Here is a 12,530-nt window from a genome sequence, read left to right on the forward strand (position 1 = left end):
ACGTTCGCCTCACAGCAAGAAGGGCGCTGACTCTAGACCTAGCTGGGTCAGTTGGTGTTTTTGTGTGGAGTTTGCATGTTCTCCCTGTGTGCACGTGGGTTTTCTCTGGGTGCTCCACTTTCCCCCACAAGACATGCGCAATAGGTGAATTGGATGGAGTAAATTGTCCATAGTGTATGTGTGTGAATGAGTGTGTATGGATGTTTCCTAGTGATGGGTTGCAGCTGGAAGGGCATCTGCTGCGTAAAACATATGCTGTATAAGTTGGCGGTTCATTCCGCTGTGGCGACACCAGATTAATAATGAGACTAAGCCAAAAAGAAACTTAATGAATGAGTATGAGAATGAGAGCATGATAATATAATATAATATAATATAATATAATATAATATAATATAATATAATATAATATAATATAATATAATTAATATAATTAATATAATTTGATATAATATAATAATGCTTCATTAATTATTATAATGATTAATTATTATTTTAATATTAATTTAAATAATAATATTAATAATAATATTGCAATTAATATAATGTAATATAGTAATGCTTCATTAATTATTATAATTATTTTAATTATAATTATAATATTAACTTTAATAATATATTACAGTTAATATAATATAATAATGCTTCATTAATTATTATAATTATTAATTATATTTATATTATTCATTTAAATAATAATAATAATCTGCTACCATATCACATTTAAAACATTGTTAATATTAATCTCCCTGTAACCTAAATGTCTTTCATCAACAACAAAACAACAGTACCCCTGTTCTGCAGATGATTTTTAAAGCCAAGACACAAATTTGTAAATCATTTGGTCCGGCAGCTGCAGAGGGAACTAAGAGCAAACTATAATACACACATTGTAACTGTGAACTGTGATCTTTATTCATTCATCTTTTCAAGTTTTCTCAGATTTCTCTCTCTTTTTTCTTAATAAATCCAACAACAACATTTTATCTTTTGTTCATAAATCCGTCTTTTTTGCGATCTACATTGGTTTTGAATGAGAATTTGCTTCACCTTCTGTTTGAAACCTTTGTAACCACCGCTGGCTTTCTGACCGCAGCTTCCAAAGAGCCAAAAGCTTGAAACTTCCTGTGGTAACAATTGGACTTCCTGTGTTAGACCATGTGTTTCTCTATCATACTTGATAATCTGCTCTTGCTTTAATAATGGGTTACACCAACACTCTCAGCACAGGGTACTGAACATCATACTTAAGTGTAAAAATGACAATAGCATCCCAAAAGTTCTTCATTTGGAATGATGGCGACATACTTTGGTTTTCAGTGGGAGTTTCGTGCCATCATTTGCATTACTTTAAAACTGCTGTTCTAATAGGATAGATGTTTAAGGTGCTTTTATCTGCTTTATGGAGAAGAGAATATTACCATAAAAGTATAAATTCAATATTAGCTCTGTGTAATCACATGGGAAACCAGTAAAACCAGTCTCTGCGGCAATAGGGTTAATAATAGCAATTGATTTCTTGTGTGTGTATGTTGCAATAGGAGCAGGCCCAATGCGTCATATGTGAAGGACATATGCGAGATAAATAAATATGAAGGACTTATGCAAAACAAATGAGAAGGACTCTATAAATAAATAATGTATTTTTTTTTTCTCTCGAAGTAATAATAATTAAAATGTAAGTCAAACTATTGAGGTTCTTTTTAAAGACTATTGTTGATGATAATGAAAAAATAAATCATTCATTATTAGTCCCTTTATTAATCAGGGGTTACCTAAGGATACCCTTCCAGCTGCAACCCAACACTGGCAAAACCCATACACTCATATTCACACATGAGTGAATTCACCTATAGCACATGTCTTTGGACTTTGCAGGGAAAACCGGAGTACCCGGAGGAAACCTACACCAACACAGGGAGAACATGCAAACAACACAGAAATGCAGACTGACCCAGCTGAGGCTCAAACCAGTTGCCTTCTTGCTGTGAGGTGACAGTGCTGCCCACTGTGCCACCTCACCGCCCCTTATTAACAATATAAATGTTGAATAATAATAATACAAAGTGTTATTTATTTATTCAGTGGCTTAGTCCTTTTATTCACCAGTGGTTGCCACAGCGGAATGAACCACCAACTTATCCAGCATATGTTTTAATCAGCAAATGCCCTTCCAGCTGCAACCCAGTACTGGGAAACACCATACCCATGTATTCTACATCACCCAACCCGCTCTGAGTTGGGATCGAACCAGCGACCTTCCGCATGGGAGTTGGTTGCTCTAACAAGGCTTCAGACCATGGCTTCTACTATCTGTCGCTAGAGCACTTTCAGAGGTCAGAGAAGTGAGGTTTACCTGCACAGCACTTACTAGCTGGCCTCTGTTACACTAACCACTGGGCCACAATGTTGCCACTGTAGTGTTGTTATTATTATTATTATTAAAATGTATAATAATGATTTTAATAATAACAACAATAACAACAACAACAATAATAATAATAATAATAATAATAATAATAATAATAATAATGATTAGTTTAATATTTGAAATGCTAAAATAGCTAAACTAATACAGGAGACAAGGTGTTTATTATTTTTTTCCCACCGTACTTCTAGATAAGGACACCAAAATCCTACAGCATTTAGTATCAATTAAAAATGATCTGCATTGTATAAATACTCTCAAAATAATGGCCATTTGGATGTTTAAGTGACTAAAAAAACAATATATCATCGAACTGCTATTAAACTGCACAGCGGCAAGGGCATTGAATGTAAGGACTGAATTCAGTATACGTCTGTTTTGATATCAGTTTTGGGAAAAGCAGTTCTAGAAAGCTACAGCACATTCGCTTTGGAATACCAGCTACACTCGTAGATATTGACCTGTGTTTGTCCTCCATCTAGTGGTCAGTTGTAATATTAGAGGTTACTACAGTGACTAAAATAGAAAATATAGTAGCCTAATGAGAAGACGAAAGAAAGAAAGATTTTTTTCATTACTATTTTAGAATTAATTACTAATAAATATAATTACAGATTTGGCAAAAAGTCATGTGCTGTGTGCAGGCATTTTTCAGAAAATATTGTATTAACATTAAATCAAACGTGGCAGAAAGACACTAAATAAATAAATAATTAAATGAATGAATGAATGAGTTAATGAATAAATAAATAAATAAATAAATAAATGTTAAGTATATTAAAGACATTGCGACTCTCATTCGATTATGAGAATTTATCCAGTGCACATATTTAGTTAAGACAGCCTCCGATCAGAGCAAATTCAGTGGTAACTATGTGCACAGGATATTGGTGACACCAGAATAAAATATTTATGAATTTGAGCATTCTTAAAAATATATAATTTCTAATATTATTAGAAATTATAGTTTTAAAATAAATTTTAATGTGAAGCTCTTTGAATTACCATTGGGTATATAATGAACTACAAACTTCCCATGCTTTGCCTTATGACTCAATTTAAACATTTAATTGAAATGAATTGAATGTCACATAAATTCATTGGTGCTTTGTTGCTAAAGAAATAATCCTGTTTTTTAGTTTATTTTAATTTTTTTTTATTTTTAGTTGTTTTCTTTTTTAAGTCTCTTAGACTTCTTTACATTTTTTTTTGTTTGTTTTCACACATTGGTAGTTATTTTTAAAAGTAACATATTACAACCTTATTCCTTAGTCTTACCCTTAAAAAAAGGCAAAATAAGAACACATATACATCCATATCAGGTTCCTAAATAGTGATGTATTTTGACTTAAGATTTATAAATTTTTTAATTTTTTTTACTAAGCTATGTTAAGCTGCCTTTACATAGTTGTAAAAAGCACTATGGAAATAAAGATGAATCATATTTCACTGACTTTCTTTACCCTTGGCTTCACATAATTACATCAACATCCACATCACATATAACACAGAAATACGATCAACACAAATACATTCAATATCATCACATTAAAAACTCGATTAATCCTATTTCTACCGATTCCTACTTAAAGCAAAAGTTCCAATGAAGAAATAACTGTTATTCCATATTCATGCCACAGGGGGCGCTAATAGATTTCAAAAGGGAACAGTGTGATCCAAATCCTCCCCAACCCCCCTTCTAAAATCTATGCACAGACACTTAATTAAGACAAAGCTGATGCCCACACTCAGCCTACATATATAAAGTAATGACGTATCTGTACTAAGCAATTAAAGGCATTCATCATGGTCAATTACAGTAGGAAGAGACAGAGATGCATTTCTCACTGTATACACATTTGAACTTGCGCCACATTGTTTTAGATTGAGATTTTTTTAAATGCTGAAATGCAGTTTTCATTTATATTTTAATTCAAATAGGTTTTCAGATTGCCTTTTTACATTTATTTTTAAATTATTAATACTTAATTCTACAGATGGCAAATGATTGTAATGAATCCGGATTAATTCTGCATCTGGCAAAGAGCGGAAACAACATTACCCCAAAAAAAAAAAAAAAAAAGAAAAGAAAAACAACAGTGAAAAAAATTACAGTTCAAGCCACAGCAGGTGTTGACCATTCATTTAGACTTTTTCATAACCATGTTGCCCAACTCAATTATCCATAGCTTATCCCAGATATCCATTTTTATAGACATTCAAACCGCTTGCTGTTTTCAGTCCTTAATCCCCTGTGAATGTGCAGTGAGGGATCAACTTTAAAACATGACAGCTGTCAATGCCAGGGTTAAAGAGAACAGCACCTAACTTAATCTCCGTATTAACCAGAGCAAATAACAAATGTAAATAATTACCTGTGTCACCTTTGACACTCATAAATACGGTAATCAAACTCTGGCTTAGCAGGTAAAGCTCCATGTTCATGTTTCTTTTTACATGCAAGGTAAGATATTTCTGATTTGATTTAATAAAATAATTTCTTTTTTTTTCTGACAAAGAAAAACTTCTAATTCTACAATAAAATTTATTTTAATAATATTTACACAAAGCCTAAAATGTTAGGATGCAGCATTTCTTAAAAAAAAATATTTGTATAAAAAAATAAAAATCTCACAACTATAGTCTATTATTGTTACATTTAGATGTATTACAGTTTTTCTCAATTGCTTAGGCTCAATTCTCAATTGAAATTTTTATTTTTTAAAACAATAAGTTTAGATGTCTGTATCATAGGTTATTGTTCACTTCAGGGTGAATAAATCTTATTGATTTAAACAAATTGCTAAGGCTTTGGCACATGTCTGCAAAGTACAACTTTCAGTTGTTTGGACAAAAACTGGCGACGCAGTGGCACAGTGGGTAGCACGTTCGCTTCACAGCAAGAAGGTCGCTGGTTTGATCCTTGGCTCAGTTGGCGTTTCTGTGTGGAGTTTGCATGTTCTCCCTGCTTTCGCGTTGGTTTCCTCCAGGTGCTCCAGTTTCCCCCACAGTCCAAAGACATGTGGTACAGGTGAATTGGGTAGGCTAAATTGTCCGTAGTGTATGAGTGTGTGTGTGTATGTTTCCCAGAGATGGGTTGTGGCTGGAAGGGCATCCGCTGCGTAAAAACTTGCTGGATAAGTTGGCGGTTCATTCCTCTGTGGCGACCCCGGATTAATAAAGGGACTAAGCCGGCAAGAAAATGAATGAATGAATGAATGAATGGACAAAAGCTAGTTGCATAATGCTTGTTGATCAAAACTGATGAGTCGGGTTTCATTTAAACTGTTAAAATCTCACAACTTCTCAATAAATTTTCATTGTGCAAGCCATCACACTCAAAACAATTTACTTACTTATTAAACATTTATATATGCACACATTTACACCATAACTATCTGATATTGACATTGTTGGTAATGTCTGCTAAATTGGTAAATGACCTGTTGTTGAAAAACAGTTTGTGTTATCTATCTATCATATATGGTACCATATATATTGCCCACAGCACAATCATTACATTCACAATCCTGAACTGCAGCATCTTGCTTGTGGCAGAACAATTGGAAGAAGTGTATTTCTGGCAAGGCCAACAAAAGCAACAGAATGTCCTACAAGAATAATTTTGTCATGGATGATATTTTGTAGTTTTTTGTATGTGGTAACATAAGAAATATTAAATATTCAATCGAGTGATTGGACAAATAAGATTGCACTTTGCATGTAATACATTTGTACACAAATACATGTACAGTATAAATACAAATGTTAATTCACTTATTTATTTATTTGTTTATTTATTTATGTACATTTGACTCATCTCAACAAATTTAATTTTTTAGATCTCAACAAATGTTTTTTATATATATTTATATATATATATATATATATATATATATATATATATATATATATATATGGTTGACTGTCATGGTAAAAAACAATAAAAAACAACTAATCATATTGAGCAGTGTGGCTCACACAACGACAAACACACTTTATGTTGTGGTGGCCTTGGCCAAATTACTGACACAATAACTTAGTTTTTAAGCATGAATGTAATGTTTTGGGGGAGTAACTACAGTTTGCAGACATGCAATAAAGTTCTGAAATTCCAGCAAACAGTTTAGACATAATGTGCCAAAGCAATTGAGAAAAACTGTAAATGACATCATGAAACACTATGATATACACATACTGTAAACTCAAAAAAAAAAAATGCTGCATTGCAAAAACAACAAAAACAATTTTGGTTTGTCCATATCATTTTTCATGTTATAGATATCTGCTCAAATAATTACTGCTAATGTACACTGCTGGTCAAAGGTTTGGGGTCAGTAGCATTTTTTTAATGTTTTAAAATTAGCTTGAGTCGACGGGGGGGCGCAGTAGGTATACTGTTGCCTCACAGTAAGAAGGTCGCTGGTTCGAGCCTCGGCTGGGTCAGTTGGCATTTCTGTGTGGAGTTTGCATGTTTTCCTTGTGTTCGCGTGGCTTTCCTCCGGGTGCTTATTCCAGTGATTTTAACGGTTAATTTTCAGTTTCTTTACTCCAGTCTTCAGTCACAAGATCCTTTAGAACCGTTTGCAGCATTTGCACAAAATAAGGAACAATAGAGGACAGTCTGATCTTCAACCACACAAAATTTGAACTCTCTGCTTGTCTGAAGTTTCACTCACATTTATCTTATAACATTAGAACCAAATGGGCTACAATCTTTTTTTCTTCTGATTCCTTGGCTCAAGCCGATTTAAATGCACTCCATGAAGTCATTTTCTTTCTTGAATTTTTTTTCCGCTATTTTGAAATTTTCGCTAAACATATTTGAACAAACTTGTCATGGGCCGTTTGTCCAATTTTCCAAAAATTAACTCTTATCTCGGTAATGCATTGACGTATTAACACCAAACTTGGTGTTTATTATCACAAATACGGTCTGCAGCATTTCAGTGCACTGTCACCTAGTCCGAAGATATAAAAAATAGCTTTTTTTTTTTTGCTTGTAACTTTTCAACCATTTATATAAAATTGATGTCTGATTTTCCCTGGTCAGCCATTTTAGCTTTCGGCCATTTTAAATTATGTCAAAAATTTCTATATTTGATGCTTTGGCGAATTGTTATGAAAGTTACTAGCAGTCTTCGGGACTTTGCCCTGAAGGTGCTCAAAACGTTTCATCATAGCGCCATCTTTTGGTCAAACATTATAACAATTTTTATAAAGATGCTAACAACTTATGAGTATGATTCATTGTGACTATTGTTATGATAGTTGTGTTGATTCATTCCCTGAGTTTTCCTGAGAAAATCAATACCAATGATGTCCTAATTAACTGAACTTCCTGTCCACTATTTAGCCTTAAGTCAAAAACCTCATTTTTAAACTTTTCTTACACCGTTTTTTGCACCAAATTTTAACTAAGATCATCTTCAGAAAATCCTGACAAGAAGACGTTAGCATGATGCCCAAACTACATCTGAGGCTGTATCTCTGCGATAGTTAAAGATAATGACTCCAAATTTTAGGTCTGCCATTGTTGCCTCACGCTGACCACACCATAATAATTTGGTGACAGCGCCACTTATGGGTCAAGAATAATAAGATATTTATTAGCCATTAATAATGAAACTACAAATAACTTGCTAATAACTTTAGACTGCATGTGCTTATTTTGATAAAATTGGTCTCAAATTGTTCCTTGGGTCATGCCGACAACACAAATACCAATTATGCCACAATCTGCCAAACTTCCTGTCCTCCATTTTGATTTAGTTCAAAACATTCATTTATTTTGTCAAATTGACAAACAATTAAATTCTATAGACAGAAATCATACAAAATGTAACAACTTTAGAATAGTTTTGTCTATTGTCATGTAACACAACTTCCTGTCCACCATGTTGAATTAGTTAGAAAATTTGTTGTTTTGAACTCTCCATAAATTGTCAGCCCAATTTTCACCAAATAATAGACTGTGCTGCCAAAAAGTTATAGAATTTTCCTGCTACTCTGTAGCTTGTTGCCGTGCTTGTTCATGATGTGGCCGCTGGGCTGCTTGACCCCAATAATTGCTGCTTGAAGATGTTTGTATTACTGTTATTATTATTATTACTATTATTGTTATTATTATTATTATTATTATTATTATTATTATTATTATTACTGATATTAGTAATAAAAGCAATAATGACTGGAGAATTAATTTTAATCGAAAATTGTAATAAATATTCAACAATTTAACATTTTTTACATTTAATAAATTCCCCCTTGATGAACAGAATCATGTAAAAATAATAAATTAAAAAATAACTTTCCACAAACTCTTGACTGGTAGTGTATTTATAAACAATGCTGGATATTTCATCCCAAATGTTGGGTTAAATTTTGTTCAATAATTAGTTTAATTTAATAAATTAACACAGCCCAAAATTGACTTAAATTTGAGATAAAACCGAGAACAGGAAATAACCCAGGATTATTACAGTAAACAAGACAGACAGACAGACAGACAGACAGACAGACAGACAGACAGACAGACAGACAGACAGACAGATGGACAAACTTAAACTTAAACAAAATAATATGATCATCATTACAGTTTCTTGAATTAAAAAAAAAAAAGCTTTTTACAAAACCACACCAAAGTGTTAGAGAACACAGTACATTTGAGCCATGTGTTTTGAGCTGGATTTTTGTGTTGTTTGTCATTGACGCATCTGTTGTTCAGCAGGATGAATGCTTTCCTTGGGTGGCCTGACTAAGCTATTGTTGTTCTGATCTTGCACTTTTGTATGTGGCGTATTTGAAACAGTTGACAACGCAATTTGTAATCACAGATTTCTCTTCTCTTTCCTTCAGCGGTGTGAAGCAGATGGCAGTAGTTATGTTTATCAAGTGCACGAACATGTTGTGACATTCATGAGTTCTAGCTTACAGATCGGCCACCTGAGCCGTGACGCACACAACACACCTCATGTTTATACACACTGAGCCGTCTCAGACCACCAAAATATGCATCAAATATTTAGACTGAGGCAGATCTGTTTCAATGTGTTCAGCTGCCAAGGGAATTAATGCATTTTGATGCTTTCCATGCTGAGGTGAACCTCTGAAAGGACTGCTATCTTGAAAAAAAAAATAAAGAAAAATGTTTGTTTGGTGTGTTTAATTTGGCGTCAGTGGATGCACTTTGATTATGTAATAAAAGCTTTTACAATTTAATGCTTTCTTTACATTTCTATTAATATGCAAACCTCAGCTTAACAACTAAATGGTAACTATCTAAAGTAAATTATGTTTTATCATTTTTTTTTTATTAACCTTTATTTTCAGGAATGTATTTTAGGAATACATTTTATGGTTTAATATATTTTTAACTCATTAATAATAATTTATAATAATTTAAATAATTAAGTAATTATTTTAGAGCTTTATTAAGTACACTATCAGAAAAAAAGAGTACACTGTGGTACAAATAATGTTCCTTAAGGAACAGTTTTTTATCTTTGTAAAAGCTGTACCTTATATGGTACAGAAAAGACCTCGTATGATCTCAGAAATAAAGGTACGCGATCTGTCACTAGGGTGGTACCTTTTCATTTTTTACTTAAATGGTCCATATTGGTACCTCAAAAGTATATATTAGTACCTAAAAATTTTAACAGGAACACTTTTGTACCTTTTAGGTACTAATATGTACCCTTGAGGTATTAATATGGACCTTTTAGGATCAAATTTGTACCTTTCAAAAAGGTACCACCCCAGTGACAGCTCGCACATACAGAACCTTTATTTCTGAGAGTGTGGTACATTTTATGCTACGATTAAAATTAAGATACACAATTGTTCTCATAAAAAAGGTACGTACAATAAGTGTTAGACAACTCCTTTATCATTACAGTATTTATGAACATAAATATTACTAGAAAAGCAAAGTGATTTTATGAATAATATTACAACATAAATCATCTTTTAAAGGCATATGTTTAAAGAAACATTATTAACATATTAAATACTAAAATACAAAACAACTTTAAAACAAAACTATAGGAATTGTAAACTAAGCATTTAAGGCATTTTTAATAAACGTTTGGTAAGCATTTTCTGATAAATACGTTTTCATTATTGACATCCACACCTTTTGGCATTTGTTTTCTACTACGCACGTGAGCTGGCAACTGTCCTGCATGTACAAAGTGTTCATGCAGACATTTTAGTATTGTAAAGCTGATTAAAAAAATGTGCATGTCTTGTTAAAATATATTTGCATAATTCTATTTCTATTTTAGAATTAAGTAAATTAATTGAACTTTTAGGTGATTACAAAATATTGTGTGAATATTGTGTTTATATTGTACACGGGAGAATGAATTTCTATAAAAGATTTGTATAACGTGCTGTGAAATATTTAACAAAAAATAGATCTTTTGATTGGTGTTAAATTATTTTTTGTTCTTTATTGTAAATGGAAAAGGTGCATTTACACAAAAAGAAACAAAAAAAAAACTTTGTTTAAAAATGTATTTGATGTTTTATATTTACTGAAAATAAATTGACACATTTTGAATTGCTTTAGCAAAATGCCTTTAAATAGTTCTTGAAGAAACACATTTGACACTGTTAAGGTACAAAGTGTCTTGTCACTGTAATGGTACCTTCATGGATCAGATTTGTACCTTTGATGAAGGTGCAATATTGTATCTGCAGGTTTAAAAAAAAAAAGGTACATTTTGGTTTCCCATGGTAGAAATCATGTCCTTAAAGGTACAAACTGTATTGCTTCAAATGTGTTTCTTTGTGTTAAGGTACAATTTTGTTCCATTAAAAGGAACACTCCAGTGCCAAGGTTTGTATCTTCTTTGGTACAACATTGTACCATTTTTTTCTGAGAGTGTAGGGTTGAAGTTTTAGCTATTTGCATTGGTTTGTTTTTATAGTCTCTCTCTATATATGTACCCGTATACATACAGTATGTGTATATTATATATAAGCTATACAAAACTGGTCAAATAGATTTATATAAGAGTTCAGATGAAAAAAAAACTTCTAAGTGCAATCTGAAATTGTCTTTGAATATTAGCATTTTATGTCTTGACTCAGTAATTTCACGTGTATGGCAATATGAAGAGTTTATGTTAAAAGCGGTGAAAATAATCTATTATTTGCCATAAAAGTGAAATTACTGGATCAAGACATGGGAGCTCAAAGCCACAACATGTTCACCACAATTTACAGTTTAATCTCTAGAGGGCGCTATTGTACAGTAAGTCCGTGTTGAAACGCATATTTATTTCAGACAGAACATTTTTGGAAAGACATATGAGAACAAACAATATAATGTTCCCCAGGTTTTGAAAAGCTTGCATAATTGCCATACTCACAAAACAAACACCGCCTATAATGTTGTTGTTCTTCTTTCAAGAGACTGAGCAATTCTACATGTATAGGCCTAAGTTACTATAGTATAGCCCAGTCCAACCGAAAGTGAGAAATCCAAGTGAGAAGATTCTGCTAGACATGCAGGGGGTTGAACACTGAACCCCAATGATGTCCATTCTCTCACAAGCCATATGGCACACACACACACACACACACACACACACACGCCTCCAATAGCAGCTCGGTATGGCGCTCGCTGGCGAACATCTTGCCGGACACATAATTAATTTGCCCCGGCGTCTGCCATTTATTTTCCAACCTACATTTTGTTAATTGGACAGAGGAGGTTAAAATCAAATGATGTCTCCGGCTATGCTCGAGTCCGCTAATTGTACCGAATTTATTATTATTATTATTATTTTTTCTTTGCAAGAAAGACTGACTGGCTGGCGGGAATATGAAGTCATGAGTGATCTTTGCCGGGTGCTTGAGGGAGATTGTTGTCATTAAATAAGAGAAAGTGTCATTCATTTCTATGTGTGCTTTGTGCGCAGATGAACCTCACAGATGTTCATGGCCTTTATTAATACACTAATGAGTGGAGGGATTATAGTGCTAATGATGTCAAAGGTGTTAATGCCACAATGGACAGACTCGAGGTCAGCAACGCCTGCAGAAATAACAGCAGAGAGGCCTGGAGATCTAGAGTCCATCACTGCTTTGA

At 32.9% G+C, this 12,530-nt stretch overlaps 1 protein-coding gene across 1 annotated transcript in view; it reads left to right on the top strand.

Annotated features, from left to right (window-relative positions):
- Positions 1 to 12,530, top strand: part of kyat3.2 (kynurenine aminotransferase 3, tandem duplicate 2) — an 808,856-nt gene that overhangs the window by 128,226 nt on the left and 668,100 nt on the right. The gene's annotated exons all lie outside the window — the stretch shown is intronic.

Source organism: Danio rerio, chromosome 6, assembly GCF_049306965.1.
Source record: "Danio rerio strain Tuebingen ecotype United States chromosome 6, GRCz12tu, whole genome shotgun sequence".
Classification (NCBI taxonomy): Eukaryota; Metazoa; Chordata; class Actinopteri; order Cypriniformes; family Danionidae; genus Danio; species Danio rerio.